We start from the raw sequence: 15212 nt of genomic DNA on the forward strand, positions 1-15212 counted from the left end.
CTCTGCCCAAAAACCACTGCACTGCCCTAAACCCTGAAACACCACCCCCAGCACGACCCCCTACTTTGCCTGAACACCACTGCCCTAAAACCTGAAACACCACCCCCGCACGACCCCCTACACTGCCCGAACAACACTGTACTGCCCTAAACCCTAAAACACCAGCCCCAGCACGACATCCTACACTGCCTGAATACCACTGCACTGCCCTAAACCCTGAAACACCAGCCCCAGAAGGACATCCTTCACTGCCAGAACACCACTACCCTAAACCCTGAAACATCACCCCCAGCAAGCCCCCTTACACTGCCCAAACACCACAGCCCTAAACCCTGAAACACCACCCCAACACGACCCCCTTACTCTGCCCAAACACCACTGCACTGCCCTAATCATTGAAACACCACCCCAGCACTAACCCCTACACTTCCCGAACACCACTGCACTGCCCTAAACCCTGAAACACCACCCCCAGCACGACCCCTACACTGCCCGTACACCACTGCACGTCCCTAAACCCTGAAACACCACGCTCAGCAAGACCCCCTTCACTGCCCGATCACCACTGCACTGCCCTATACCCTGAAAAACCACCCCCAGCAAGACCCCCTACACTGCCCGAATACCAGTGCCCTAAACCCTGAAACACCACCTCCGGCAAGACCCCCTACACTGCCCGAACACCACTGCACCACTGCCCTAAACCCTGAAACCCCACCCTCAGCAAGACCCCCTACACTGCCCGAACACCACTGCCCTATGCCCTGAAACACCACCCCCAGCAAGATCCCCTACACTACCTGAAAACCACTGCCCTAAAACCTGAAAACACCACCCCCTGAAAGACCCCCTACACTGCCCGAACACCACTGCACCACACCCTGAAACACCACAACCTGGAAGACCCCCTACACTGCCCGAACACCACTGCATCACTGCCCTACACCCTGAAACACCACCCCCTTCATGACCTCATACACTGCCCGAACACCACTGCCCTAAACCCTGAAACACCACCCCCTGCATGACCCCCTATACTGCCCGAATACCACTACCCTAAACCCTGAAACACCACTCCCTGCACGACCCCCTACACTGCCCGAACATCACTGCACTGTCCTAAACCCTAAACCACCACCCTAGCACGACACCCTACACTGCCTGAACACCACTGCACCACCCTAAACCCTTAAACACCACCCCCAACTCGACCCCCTACTCTGCCTGAACACCACTGCACTGCCCTAATCCCTAAAACACCACCCCAGCTCGATGCCCTACACTGTCTGAACACCACTGCCCTAAACCCTGAAACACCACCCACCGCACGACACCCTACACCCCCCCGAACACCACTGCACTGCCCTAAACCCTGAAAAACCACCCCCAGCACAACCTTCTACACTGCTCGAACACCTCTGCTCTGCCCTAAACCCTGAAACACCACCCACCGCACGATCCCCTACACCGCCCGAACACCACTGCACTGCCCTTAACCCTGAAACACCACCCCCAGCACGACCCCCTACACTGCCTGAGCACCACTGCCCTAAACCCTGAAACACCACCCCCGCACGACCCCCTACACTGCCCGACCACCACTACACTGCCCTAAACCCTGAAACACCACCCCAGCACGTCCCCCTATACTGCCCGAACACCACTGCAGTGCCCAAAACCCTGACACACCAGCCCCAGCACAACCGCCTTCACTGCCCGAACACCACTGCACTGTCCTAAACCCTGAATGACCAGCGCCAGCACGACCCCCTACACTGCCCGAACACCACTGCACTGCCCAAAACCCTGAAACACCAGCCCCAGCACGACCCCGACACTGCCCGAACACCACTGCACTGCCCTAAACCCTGAAACACCAGCCCCAGCACAACCTCCTACACTGCCTGAACACCACTGCACTGCCCTAAACCCTGAAACACCACCCACCAGCACGTCCCCCTACACTGCCCGAACACCACTGCACTGCCCTAAACCCTGAAACACCACCCCCAGCACGACACCCTACACTCTCCGAACACCACTGCACTGCCCTAAACCCTGAAACACCAGCCCCAGCACGACCGCCTACACTGCCTGAACACCACTGCACTGCCCTAAACCCTGAAACACCAGCCCCAGCACGACCCCATACACTGCCCGAACACCACTGCCCTAAACCCTGAAACATCACCCTCAGTTAGACCCCCTACACTGCCCGAAAACCACAGCCCTAAACCCTGAAACACCACCCCAACATGACCCCTTACTCTGCCCGAAAACCACTGCACTGCCCTTAACCCTGACACCCCACCCCCAGCACGAACCCCTACACTGCCCGAACACCACTGCACTGCCCTAAACCCTGAAACACCATCCCAGCACGGCCCCCTACACTGCCTGTACACCACTGCACTTCCCTAAACCCTGAAACACCACCCCCAGCAAGACCCCCTAAACTGCCCGAACACCACTGCACTGCCCTATACCCTGAAAAAACACCCCCAGCAAAACCCCCTACACTGCCCGAATACCACTGCCCTAAACCCTGAAACCCCACCTCCTGCAAGACCCATACACTGCCCGAACACCACTGCACCACTGCCCTTAACCCTGAAACCCCTCCCCCAGCAAGACCCCCTACACTGCCCAAACACCACTGCCCTATGCCCTGAAACACCACCCCAGCAAGATCCCCTACACTGCCCGAATACCACTGCCCTAAACCCTGAAACACCACCCCCTGCTAGACCCCCTACACTGCCCGAACACCACTGCCCTAAACCCTGAAACATCACCCCCAGCAAGACCCCTACACTGCCCGAATACCACTGCCCTAAACCCTGAAATACCACCTCCTGCAAGACCCCATACACTGCCCGAACACCACTGCACCACTGCCCTAAACCTTGAAACCCCACCCCTAGCAAGACCCCTACACTGCCCAAACACCACTGCCCTATGCCCTGAAACACCACCCCCAGCAAGATCCCCTACCCTGCCCGAATACCACTGCCCTAAACCCTGAAACACCACCCCCTGCTAGACCCCCTACACTGCCCGAACACCACTGCATCACTGCCCTAAACCCTGAAACACCACCCCCTGCACGACCCCCTACACTGCCAGAATACCACTGCCCTAAACCCTGAAACACCACCCCCTCCAAGACCCCCTACACTGCCCAAACATCACTGCACTGCCCTAAACCCTAAAACACCACCCCCAGCACTAACCCCTACACTGCCCGAACACCACTGCACTGCCCTAAACCCTGAAACACCACCCCCAGCATGACCCCTACACCGCCCGTACACCACTGCACTGCCCTAAACCCTGAAACACCACCCCCAGCACAACCCCCTACACTGCCCGAACACCACTGCACTGCCTTAAACCCTGAAACACCACCCCCAGCACGACACCCTACACTCTCCGAACACCACTGCACTGCCCTAAACCCTGAAACACCAGCCCCAGCACGACCGCCTACACTGCCTGAACACCACTGCACTGCCCTAAACCCTGAAACACCAGCCCCAGCACGACCCCCTACACTGCCCGAACACCACTGCCCTAAACCCTGAAACGTCACCCTCAGCAAGACCCCCTACACTGCCCGAACACCACAGCCCTAAACCCTGAAACACCACCCCAACATGACCCCTTACTCTGCCCGAACACCACTGCACTGCCCTTAACCCTGACACCCCACCCCCAGCACGAACCCCTACACTGCCCGAACACCACTGCACTTCCCTAAACCCTGAAACACCACCCCCAGCAAGACCCCCTACACTGCCCGAACACCACTGCACTGCCCTATACCCTGAAAAAACACCCCCAGCAAGACCCCCTACACTGCCCGAATACCACTGCCCTAAACCCTGAAACCCCACCTCCTGCAAGACCCATACACTGCCCGAACACCACTGCACCACTGCCCTTAACCCTGAAATCCCTCCCCCAGCAAGACCCCCTACACTGCCCAAACACCACTGCCCTATGCCCTGAAACACCACCCCAGCAAGATCCCCTACACTGCCCGAATACCACTGCCCTAAACCCTGAAACACCACCCCCTGCTAGACCCCCTACACTGCCCGAACACCACTGCCCTAAACCCTGAAACATTACCCCCAGCAAGACCCCTACACTGCCCGAATACCACTGCCCTAAACCCTGAAATACCACCTCCTGCAAGACCCCATACACTGCCCGAACACCACTGTACCACTGCCCTAAACCTTGAAACCCCACCCCTAGCAAGACCCCTACACTGCCCAAACACCACTGCCCTATGCCCTGAAACACCACCCCCAGCAAGATCCCCTACCCTGCCCGAATACCACTTTCCTAAACCCTGAAACACCATCCCCTGCTAGACCCGCTACACTGCCCGAACACCACTGCACCACTGCCCTAAACCCTGAGACACCAGCCCCTGCACGACCCCCTACACTGCCCGAATACCACTGCCCTAAACCCTGAAACACCACCCCCTCCACGACCCCCTACACTGCCCAAACATCACTGCACTGCCCTAAACCCTAAAACACCACCCCCAGCACTAACCCCTACACTGCCCGAACACCACTGCACTGCCCTAAACCCTGAAACACCACCCCCAGCACGACCCCTACGCTGCCCGTACACCACTGCACAGCCCTAAACCCTGAAACACCACCCCCAGCAAGACCCCCTTCACTGCCCGAACACCACTGCACTGCCCTATACCCTGAAAAACCACCCCCCAGCAAGACCCCCTACACTGCCCGAATACCACTGCCCTAAACCCTGAAACACCACCTCCTGCAAGACCCCCTACACTGCCCGAGCACCACTGCACTACTTCCCTAAACCCTGAAACCCCACTGTTAGAATCCGGGGTCTCTGGTTGGCGCAGGTATGCACTTGCGACAAGCAGGGACCCTTTCCTCTAAGTCAGGGCGTAGGATTACCTCTTTAAAAATAACCCCTGCTCACCCTCTAGGTAACATGGCGCGAGCAGTCAGGCTAGATTTCCAGAGGGCATTAGGTTAAGCGTTCAAGATATCTCACACAATAATCACCACCCCACCACAAAAAGACACAAGGCTGTATTTATATCAAAATAAAGTTCTTTATATAAAAGATTTCTTCAAGCAGGATGTCAAAATACAGTTCTTTCACTTAAATAAGGTTCCAGTTACTTTACATGCTTTTAGGCAGTCCACAGTTCTTAAAATGGCACTTTTCTATTCAAAACAAGCTTCTTTGGGGTTCTGTGCGCTTCGTAGCGCCTTCGGTACGCTTCGTACTAAGTTTTGGACGTCTCTTGCCGTTTCTCACGCTTCTCGCGTGAGCACGCGTACTCGGGACGTGAACCGTACAGACCGTACCTTCGTAGGTACGTGTCGTACACGTTCGGTACGCCTCTTCCCAAACCTCACGCTTGTCGCGTGAGCAACACGCTATACTTTCAATGGGGCACGATTCGCACCTTTCCGGATCGCTTCGTACAGTCGCTCCAAAGGTTGCTAAAGCGCACGCTTTACGCATGAGCAGCGTAGTGGGTCTCAAGCGTCAGTACGGCCCGAACCAAGCAACGGACGGGTCGTACCAACGCGCGCTGCACACAGTACCTTGAAATTCTTGTTGGGCAAAGGTCCTGGTGACTCCAGAAGTAGGCATAGAGACAGTACTCCTCCATGCAGCTTTTCCAGGTCCTTCTCCTTCAGGCAGAGTTTCTTCTTGGCGCAAACAGGATCTGATTTCTTAGGAGCAGGGCTCCTTCTTTTATAGCAAGTTTCTTTTGTTCTTTGTCGCCAGGGGACCTGGGCTTGGCTCAGTCCAGTTTTGGAGCACTTTGTTGTAGTGATTCTGCTCTTTCCTTTCAGCAGCAGGGCAGAGACATCAGCCGCTCCACAGGGGGCGGAGCCGGCATTGTGGTGGCAGAGCACAGGTCTATTCAGAGTCAAAGGTGTACTCCTCCCACCCATCCTGGTGTAATCTCTCTACCCACCACCTGGCAGCCAGCCTGTCTCATGGAATTCCCCAGCCCTGCTCCTTACTGTTACTAGGCAGAACACACACACACACAGCAGAGGCGGACTGAAATGGCCAGGTCAGTAAATACTAGGGGTGGGCGGAATTTGCGAAATTTACTTTCGCAAATTATCGCAAAAATGTTTAAAATTATCGCAAACAAGCGGAAATATCGCGAAGATGCGGAAGTTTTTTCCGGCATGTTTGCGAGATTTTCTGCATGGTTGCGGGTCGCCAACTTAGCCATGTGGTTGCTTGCGGGCACGGCCATCTTGTTTTGAGTTGTCTCGCGGTGCATGATCGCGAGAAGAAAGACGTGATCTCGCGACGCATGACGTCACTGCGGGCGCGAACTGTCGCGAGACAGCGCAAATGGCTAAAAACACTACAACATCTCATGGAGAACGTGACCGGATCAAGAAAACTTGTCGGCGAACGCAGGGATTCAGGTAAGGCGATCGCGCGCGCGCGAGAATGTATTAATTTACAGCGCGAGCAAGAAACAAATTATCGCCAAGCTGCGGAAACCGGAAATTTTGACATTTTCGCGCTCTCTGCGGAACGCGAAAATGTCAAATTATCGCAATTTCCGCGAACGGAACGAAATTTTCGCCCAGGCCTAGTAAATACTAACTTTCTGAAAGTAGTATTTACAAACACAGGATACTAAAATAAACTTTACTAAAATAAGTATTTTATTATTCTGAGTTCAGGCATACTAAACTTGACTTTCTACCATGCTCTCTGAGTCCACTGGGATTACAGCGTGTAGTAATCCCAGCAGCCCATTCTGGCCTATGGAGAGCAGGTAGCCTTCAATAGTGAAAAACGAAAATGGCTGTAATTCACTATTAAGACATGCCACACACATCAGGGCATGTCCTACCTTATGCCTACAATGCACCCTGCCCTTGGGCCTACCAGAGGGGTGACTAATATGTAGTTAAGGGAAGGTTTAGTGACTGGCAAGTGGGTGCACTTGCGCAGTCAGTGCGACAGTACCAGACTGCACGCAGGCTCTGCAGTGGCAGAACTTAGACACATTTTACTAGGCCGCTTCTGTGGGTGGCACAACCAGTGCTGCAAGCCCACCAGCAGCATTTGTATTTACAAGCCCTGGCACTCCTGGTGCACTTTACTAGGGGCTGACAGTAAACCAAATAAGCCAAACATGGACACCAATCAATGTATACATTTTACCATAGGGAGAGCATATGCACCTTAGCACTGATCAGCAGTGGTAAGGTGCCCAGAGTCATAAAACAGCCAACACCAGGTCAGAAAAAATACAGGAGGCAGGCAAAAAGTTTAGGGATGACCCTGCAAAAAGGGCCAAGTCCAACACCCACCATCAGGAAGACCCCCTACACTGCCCGAACACGACTGCCCTATGCCCTAAAACACCACCCCCAGCAAGATCCCCTACACTGCCCGAATACCACTGCCCTAAAACCTGAAAAGAACACCCCCTGCAAGACCCCTACACTGCCCGAACATCACTGCACCACTGCCCTGAAACACCACCCCCAGCAAGATCCCCTACACTGCCCGAATACCACTGCCCTACACACTGAAAACACCACCCCCTGCAAGACCCCCTACACTGCCCGAACACCACTGCACCTCTGCCCTACACCCTGAAACACCACCCCCTTCACGACCCCCTACACTGCCCGAACACCACTGCCTTAAACCCTGAAACACCACCCCCTGCCTGACCCCCTATACTGCCCGAATACCACTGCCCTAAACTCTGAAACACCACCCCAGCAAGCCCCCTTACACTTCCCAAACACCACAGCCCTAAACCCTGAAACACCACCCCAACACGACCCCCTTACTCTGCCCAAACACCACTGCACTGCCCTAAACTTTGAAACACCACCCCAGCACTAACCCCTACACTGCCTGAACACCACTGCACTGCCCTAAACCCTGAAACACCACCCCCAGCACGACCTCTACACTGCCCGTCCACCACTGCACTGCCCTAAACCCTGAAACACCACCCCCAGCAAGACCCCCTTCACTGCCCGATGACCACTGCACTGCCCTATACCCTGAAAAACCACCCCCCAGCAAGACCCCCTACACTGCCCGAATACCACTGCCCTAAACCCTGAAACACCACCTCCTGCAAGACCCCCTACACTGCCCGAACACCACTGCACCACTGCCCTAAACCCTGAAACCCCACCCTCAGCAAGACCCCCTACACTGCCCGAAAACCACTGCCCTATGCCCTGAAACACCCCCCCCAGCAAGATCCCCTACACTACCCGAATACCACTGCCCTAAAACCTGAAAACACCACCCCCTGCAAGACCCCCTACACTGCCCAAACACCACTGCCCTACACCCTGAAACACCACCCCCTGCACGACCCCCTACACTGCCCAAACACCACTTCCCTATGCCCTGAAACACCACCCCAGCAAGATCCCCTACAGTGCCCGAATACCACTGCCCTAAACCCTGAAACACCACCCACCGCACGACCCCTACACTGCCCGAACACCACTGCACTGCCCTAAACCCTGAAACACCACCCCCAGCACGACCCCCTACACTGCCTGAACACCACTGCACTGCCCTAAACCCTGAAACACCAGCATGACCCCCTACACTGCCCGAACACCACTGCACCACTGCCCTACACCCTGAAACACCACCCCCTTCACGACCCCCTACACTGCCCGAACACCACTGCCTTAAACCCTGAAACACCACCCCCTGCCTGACCCCCTATACTGCCCGAATACCACTGCCCTAAACTCTGAAACACCACCCCAGCAAGCCCCCTTACACTTCCCAAACACCACAGCCCTAAACCCTGAAACACCACCCCAACACGACCCCCTTACTCTGCCCAAACACCACTGCACTGCCCTAAACTTTGAAACACCACCCCAGCACTAACCCCTACACTGCCCGAACACCACTGCACTGCCCTAAACCCTGAAACACCACCCCCAGCACGACCTCTACACTGCCCGTACAGCACTGCACTGCCCTAAACCCTGAAACACCACCCCCAGCAAGACCCCCTTCACTGCCCGATGACCACTGCACTGCCCTATACCCTGAAAAACCACCCCCCAGCAAGACCCCCTACACTGCCCGAATACCACTGCCCTAAACCCTGAAACACCACCTCCTGCAAGACCCCCTACACTGCCCGAACACCACTGCACCACTGCCCTAAACCCTGAAACCCCACCCTCAGCAAGACCCCCTACACTGCCCGAAAACCACTGCCCTATGCCCTGAAACACCACCCCCAGCAAGATCCCCTACACTACCCGAATACCACTGCCCTAAAACCTGAAAACACCACCCCCTGCAAGACCCCCTACACTGCCCAAACACCACTGCCCTACACCCTGAAACACCACCCCCTGCACGACCCCCTACACTGCCCAAACACCACTTCCCTATGCCCTGAAACACCACCCCAGCAAGATCCCCTACAGTGCCCGAATACCACTGCCCTAAACCCTGAAACACCACCCACCGCACGACCCCTACACTGCCCGAACACCACTGCACTGCCCTAAACCCTGAAACACCACCCCCAGCACGACCCCCTACACTGCCTGAACACCACTGCACTGCCCTAAACCCTGAAACACCAGCATGACCCCCTACACTGCCCGAACACCACTGTCCTAAACCCTGAAACACCACCCACCGCACGACCCCTACACTGCCCGAACACCACTGCACTGCCCTAAACCCTGAAACACCACCCCCAGCACAACCCCCTACACTGCCTGAACACCACTGCACTGCCCTAAACCCTGAAACACCAGCACGACCCCCTACACTGCCCGAACACCACTGTCCTAAACCCTGAAACATCACCCCCAGCAAGACCCCCTACACTGCCCGAACACCACAGCCCTAAACCCTGAAACACCACCCCAACACGACCCCTTACTCTGCCCGAACACCACTGCACCACTGCTCTAAACCGTGAAACCCCACCCCCAGCAAGATCCCCTACACTGCCCGAATACCACTGCCCTAAACCCAGAAACACAACCCCCTGCTAGACCCCCTACACTGCCCAAACATCACTGCACTGCCCTAAACCCTAAAACACCACCCCAGCACGACCCCTACACTGCCCGAACACCACTGCACTGCCCTAAACCCTACAACACCGCCCCCAACTCGACCCCCTACTCTGACTGAACACCACTGCACTGCCCTAATCCCTAAAACACCACCCCAGCTCAACGCCCTACACTGTCTGAACACCACTGCCCTAAAGCCTGAAACACCACCCCCAGCACGACCCCCTACACTGCCCGAATACCACTGCCCGAAACCCTGAAACACCACCCCCCGCCGACCACCTACACTGCCTGAACACCACTGCACTGCCCTAAACCCTGAAACACCACCCCCTTCACGACCCCCTACACTGCCCGAACACCACTTCCCTAAACCCTGAAACACCACCCCCTGCACGACCCCCTATACTGCCCGAATACCACTGCCCTAAACCCTGAAACACCACCCCTCGCACAACCCCCTACACTGCCCGACCACCACTACACTGCCCTAAACCCTGAAACACCTCCCCAGCACCTCCCTCTATACTGCCCGAACACCACTGCACTGCCCAAAACCCTGAAACACCAGCCCCAGCACGACCGCCTTCACTGAACGAACACCACTGCACTCTCCTAAACCCTGAATGACCAGCGCCAGCACGACCCCCTACACTGCCCGAACACCACTGCACTGCCCTAAACCCTGAAACACCAGCCCCAGCACGACCCCCTACACTGCCCGAACACCACTGCACTGCCCTAAACCCTGAAACACCAGCCCCAGCACAACCTCCTACACTGCCTGAACACCACTGCACTGCCCTAAACCCTGAAACACCAGCCACCAGCACGTTCCCCTACATTGCCCGAACACCACTGCACTGCCCTAAACCCTGAAACACCACCCCCAGCACGACACCCAACACTGCCCGAATACCACTGCCCTAAACCCTGAAACACCACCTCCTGCAAGACCCCCTACACTGCCCGAACACCACTGCACCACTTCCCTAAACCCTGAACCCCATCCTCAGCAAGACCCCCTACACTGCCCACACACCACTGTCCTAAACCCTGAAACATCACCCCCAGCAAGACCCCCTACACTGCCCGAACACCACAGCCCTAAACCCTGAAACACCACCCCAACACGACCCCTTACTCTGCCCGAACACCACTGCACCACTGCTCTAAACCGTGAAACCCCACCCCCAGCAAGATCCCCTACACTGCCCGAATACCACTGCCCTAAACCCAGAAACACCACCCCCTGCTAGACCCCCTACACTGCCCGAACACCACTGCACCACTGCCCTAAACCCTGAAACACCACCCCCTGCACAACCCCCTACACTGCCCGAATACCACTGCCCTAAACCCTGAAACACCACCCCCTGCACTACCCCCTACACTGCCCAAACATCACTGCACTGCCCTAAACCCTAAAACACCACCCCAGCACGACCCCTACACTGTCCGAACACCACTGCCCTAAAGCCTGAAACACCACCCCCAGCACGACCCCCTACTCTGCCCGAACACCACTGCACTGCCCTATACCCTGAAACACCACCCCCAGCACGACCCCCTACACTGCCCAAACACCACTGCCCTATGCCCTGAAACACCACCCCCAGCAAGATCCCCTACCCTGCCCGAATACCACTGCCCTAAACCCTGAAACACCACCCCCTGCTAGACCCCCTACACTGCCCGAACACCACTGCACCACTGCCCTAAACCCTGAAACACCACCCCCTGCACGACCCCCTACACTGACCGAATACCACTGCCCTAAACCCTGAAACACCACCCCCTGCACGACCCCCTACACTGCCCAAACATCACTGCACTGCCCTAAACCCTAAAACACCACCCCCAGCACTAACCCCTACATTGCCCGAACACCACTGCATTGCCCTAAACCCTGAAACACCACCCCCAGCACGACCCCTACACTGCCCCGTACACCACTACACTGCCCTAAACCCTGAAACACCACCCCCTGCAAGACCCACTTCACTGCCCGAACACCACTGCACTGCCCTATGCCCTGAAAAACCACCCCCAGCAAGACCCCCTACACTGCCCGAATACCACTGCCCTAAACCCTGAAACACCACCTCCTGCAAGACCCCCTACACTGCCCGAGCACCACTGCACTACTGCCCTAATCCCTGAAAACCCACCCTCAGGAAGACCCCCTACACTGCCCGAACACCACTGCCCTATTCCCTAAAACACCACCCCCAGCAAGATCCCCTACACTGCCCGAATACCACTGCCCTAAAACCTGAAAAGAACACCCCCTGCAAGACCCCCTACACTGCCCGAACACCACTGCACCACTGCCCTGAAACACCACCCCCAGCAAGATCCCCTACACTGCCCGAATACCACTGCCCTAAACCCTGAAAATACCACCCCCTGCAAGACCCCCTACACTGCCCGAACACCACTGCACCACTGCCCTACACCCTGAAACACCACCCCCTTCCCGACCCCCTACACTGCCCGAACACCACTGCCTTAAACCCCGAAACACCACCCCCTGCCTGACCCCCTATACTGCCCGAATACCACTGCCCTAAACCCTGAAACACCACCCCAGCAAGCCCCCTTACACTTCCCAAACACCACAGCCCTAAACCCTGAAACACCACCCCAACACGACCCCCTTACTCTGCCCAAACACCACTGCACTGCCCTAAACTTTGAAACACCACCCCAGCACTAACCCCTACACTGCCCGAACACCACTGCACTGCCCTAAACCCTGAAACACCACCCCCAGCAGGACCCCTACACTGCCCATACACCACTGCACTGCCCTAAACCCTGAAACCCCACCCCCAGCAAGACCCCCTTCACTGCCCGATCACCACTGCACTGCCCTATACCCTGAAAAACCACCCCCCAGCAAGACCCCCTACACTGCCCGAATACCACTGCCCTAAACCCTGAAACACCACCTCCTGCAAGACCCCCTACACTGCCCGAACTCCACTGCACCACTGCCCTAAACCCTTAAACCCCACCCTCAGCAAGACCCCCTACACTGCCTGAACACCACTGCCCTATGCCCTGAAACACCACCCCCAGCAAGATCCCCTACACTACCCGAATACCACTGCCCTAAAACCTGAAAACACCACCCCCTGCAAGACCCCCTACACTGCCCGAACACCACTGCCCTACACCCTGAAACACCACCCCCTGCACGACCCCCTACACTGCCCAAACACCACTTCCCTATGCCCTGAAACACCACCCCAGCAAGATCCCCTACACTGCCCGAATACCACTGCCCTAAATCCTGAAACACCACCCACCACACGACCCCTACACTGCCCGAACACCACTGCACTGCCCTAAACCCTGAAACACCACCCCCAGCACGACCCCCTACACTGCCTGAACACCACTGCACTGCCCTAAACCCTGAAACACCAGCACGACCCCCTACACTGCCCGAACACCACTGTCCTAAACCCTGAAACACCACCCACCGCATGACCCCTACACTGCCCGAACACCACTGCACTGCCCTAAACCCTGAAACACCACCCCCAGCACGACCCCCTACACTGCCTGAACACCACTGCACTGCCCTAAACCCTGAAACACCAGCACGACCCCCTACACTGCCCGAACACCACTGTCCTAAACCCTGAAACATCACCCCCAGCAAGACCCCCTACACTGCCCGACCACAGCCCTAAACCCTGAAACACCACCCCAACACGACCCCTTACTCTGCCCGAACACCACTGCACCACTGCTCTAAACCGTGAAACCCCACCCCCAGCAAGATACCCTACACTGCCCGAATACCACTGCCCTAAACCCTGAAACACCACCCCCTGCTAGACCCCCTACACTGCCCGAACACCACTGCACCACTGCCCTAAACCCTGAAACACCACCCCCTGCACGACCCCCTACACTGCCCGAATACCACTGCCCTAAACCCTGAAACACCACCCCCTGCATGACCCCCTACACTGCCCAAACATCACTGCACTGCCCTAAACCCTAAAACACCACCCCCAGCACTAACCCCTACACTGCCCGAACACCACTGCATTGCCCTAAACCCTGAAACACACTTCGCCAGCACGACCCCTACACTGCCCCGTACACCACAGCACTGCCCTAAACCCTGAAACACCACCCCCAGCAAGACCCACTTCACTGCCCGAACACCACTGCACTGCCCTATACCCTGAAAAACCACCCCCAGCAAGACCCCCTACACTGCCCGAATACCACTGCCCTAAACCCTGAAACACCACCTCCTGCAAGACCCCCTACACTGCCCGAGCACCACTGCACTACTGCCCTAATCCCTGAAAACCCACCCTCAGCAAGACCCCCTACAATGCCCGAACACCACTGCCCTATTCCCTAAAACACCACCCCCAGCAAGATCCCCTACACTGCCCGAATACCACTGCCCTAAAACCTGAAAAGAACACCCCCTGCAAGACCCCCTACACTGCCCGAACACCACTGCACCACTGCCCTGAAACACCACCCCCAGCAAGATCCCCTACACTGCCCGAATACCACTGCCCTAAACCCTGAAAATACCACCCCCTGCATGACCCCCTACACTGCCCGAACACCACTGCACCACTGCCCTACACCCTGAAACACCACCCCCTTCCCGACCCCCTACACTGCCCGAACACCACTGCCTTAAACCCTGAAACACCACCCCCTGCCTGACCCCCTATACTGCAGAATACCACTGCCCTAAACCCTGAAACACCACCCCAGCAAGCCCCCTTATACTTCCCAAACACCACAGCCCTAAACCCTGAAACACCACCCCAACACCACCCCCTTACTCTGCCCAGACACCACTGCACTGCCCTAAACTTTGAAACACCACCCCAGCACTAACCCCTACACTGCCCGAACACCACTGCACTGCCCTAAACCCTGAAACACCACCCCCAGCACGACCCCTACACTGCCCGTACACCACTGCACTGCCCTAAACCCTGAAACACCACCCCCAGCAAGACCCCCTTCACTGCCTGATCACCACTGCACTGCCCTATACCCTGAAAAACCACCCCCCAGCAAGACCCCCTACCCTGCCCGAATACCACTGCCCTA

The sequence above is a fragment of the Triturus cristatus genome, chromosome 1_1, assembly GCF_964204655.1.
Source record: "Triturus cristatus chromosome 1_1, aTriCri1.1, whole genome shotgun sequence".
NCBI classification, from domain to species: domain Eukaryota; kingdom Metazoa; phylum Chordata; class Amphibia; order Caudata; family Salamandridae; genus Triturus; species Triturus cristatus.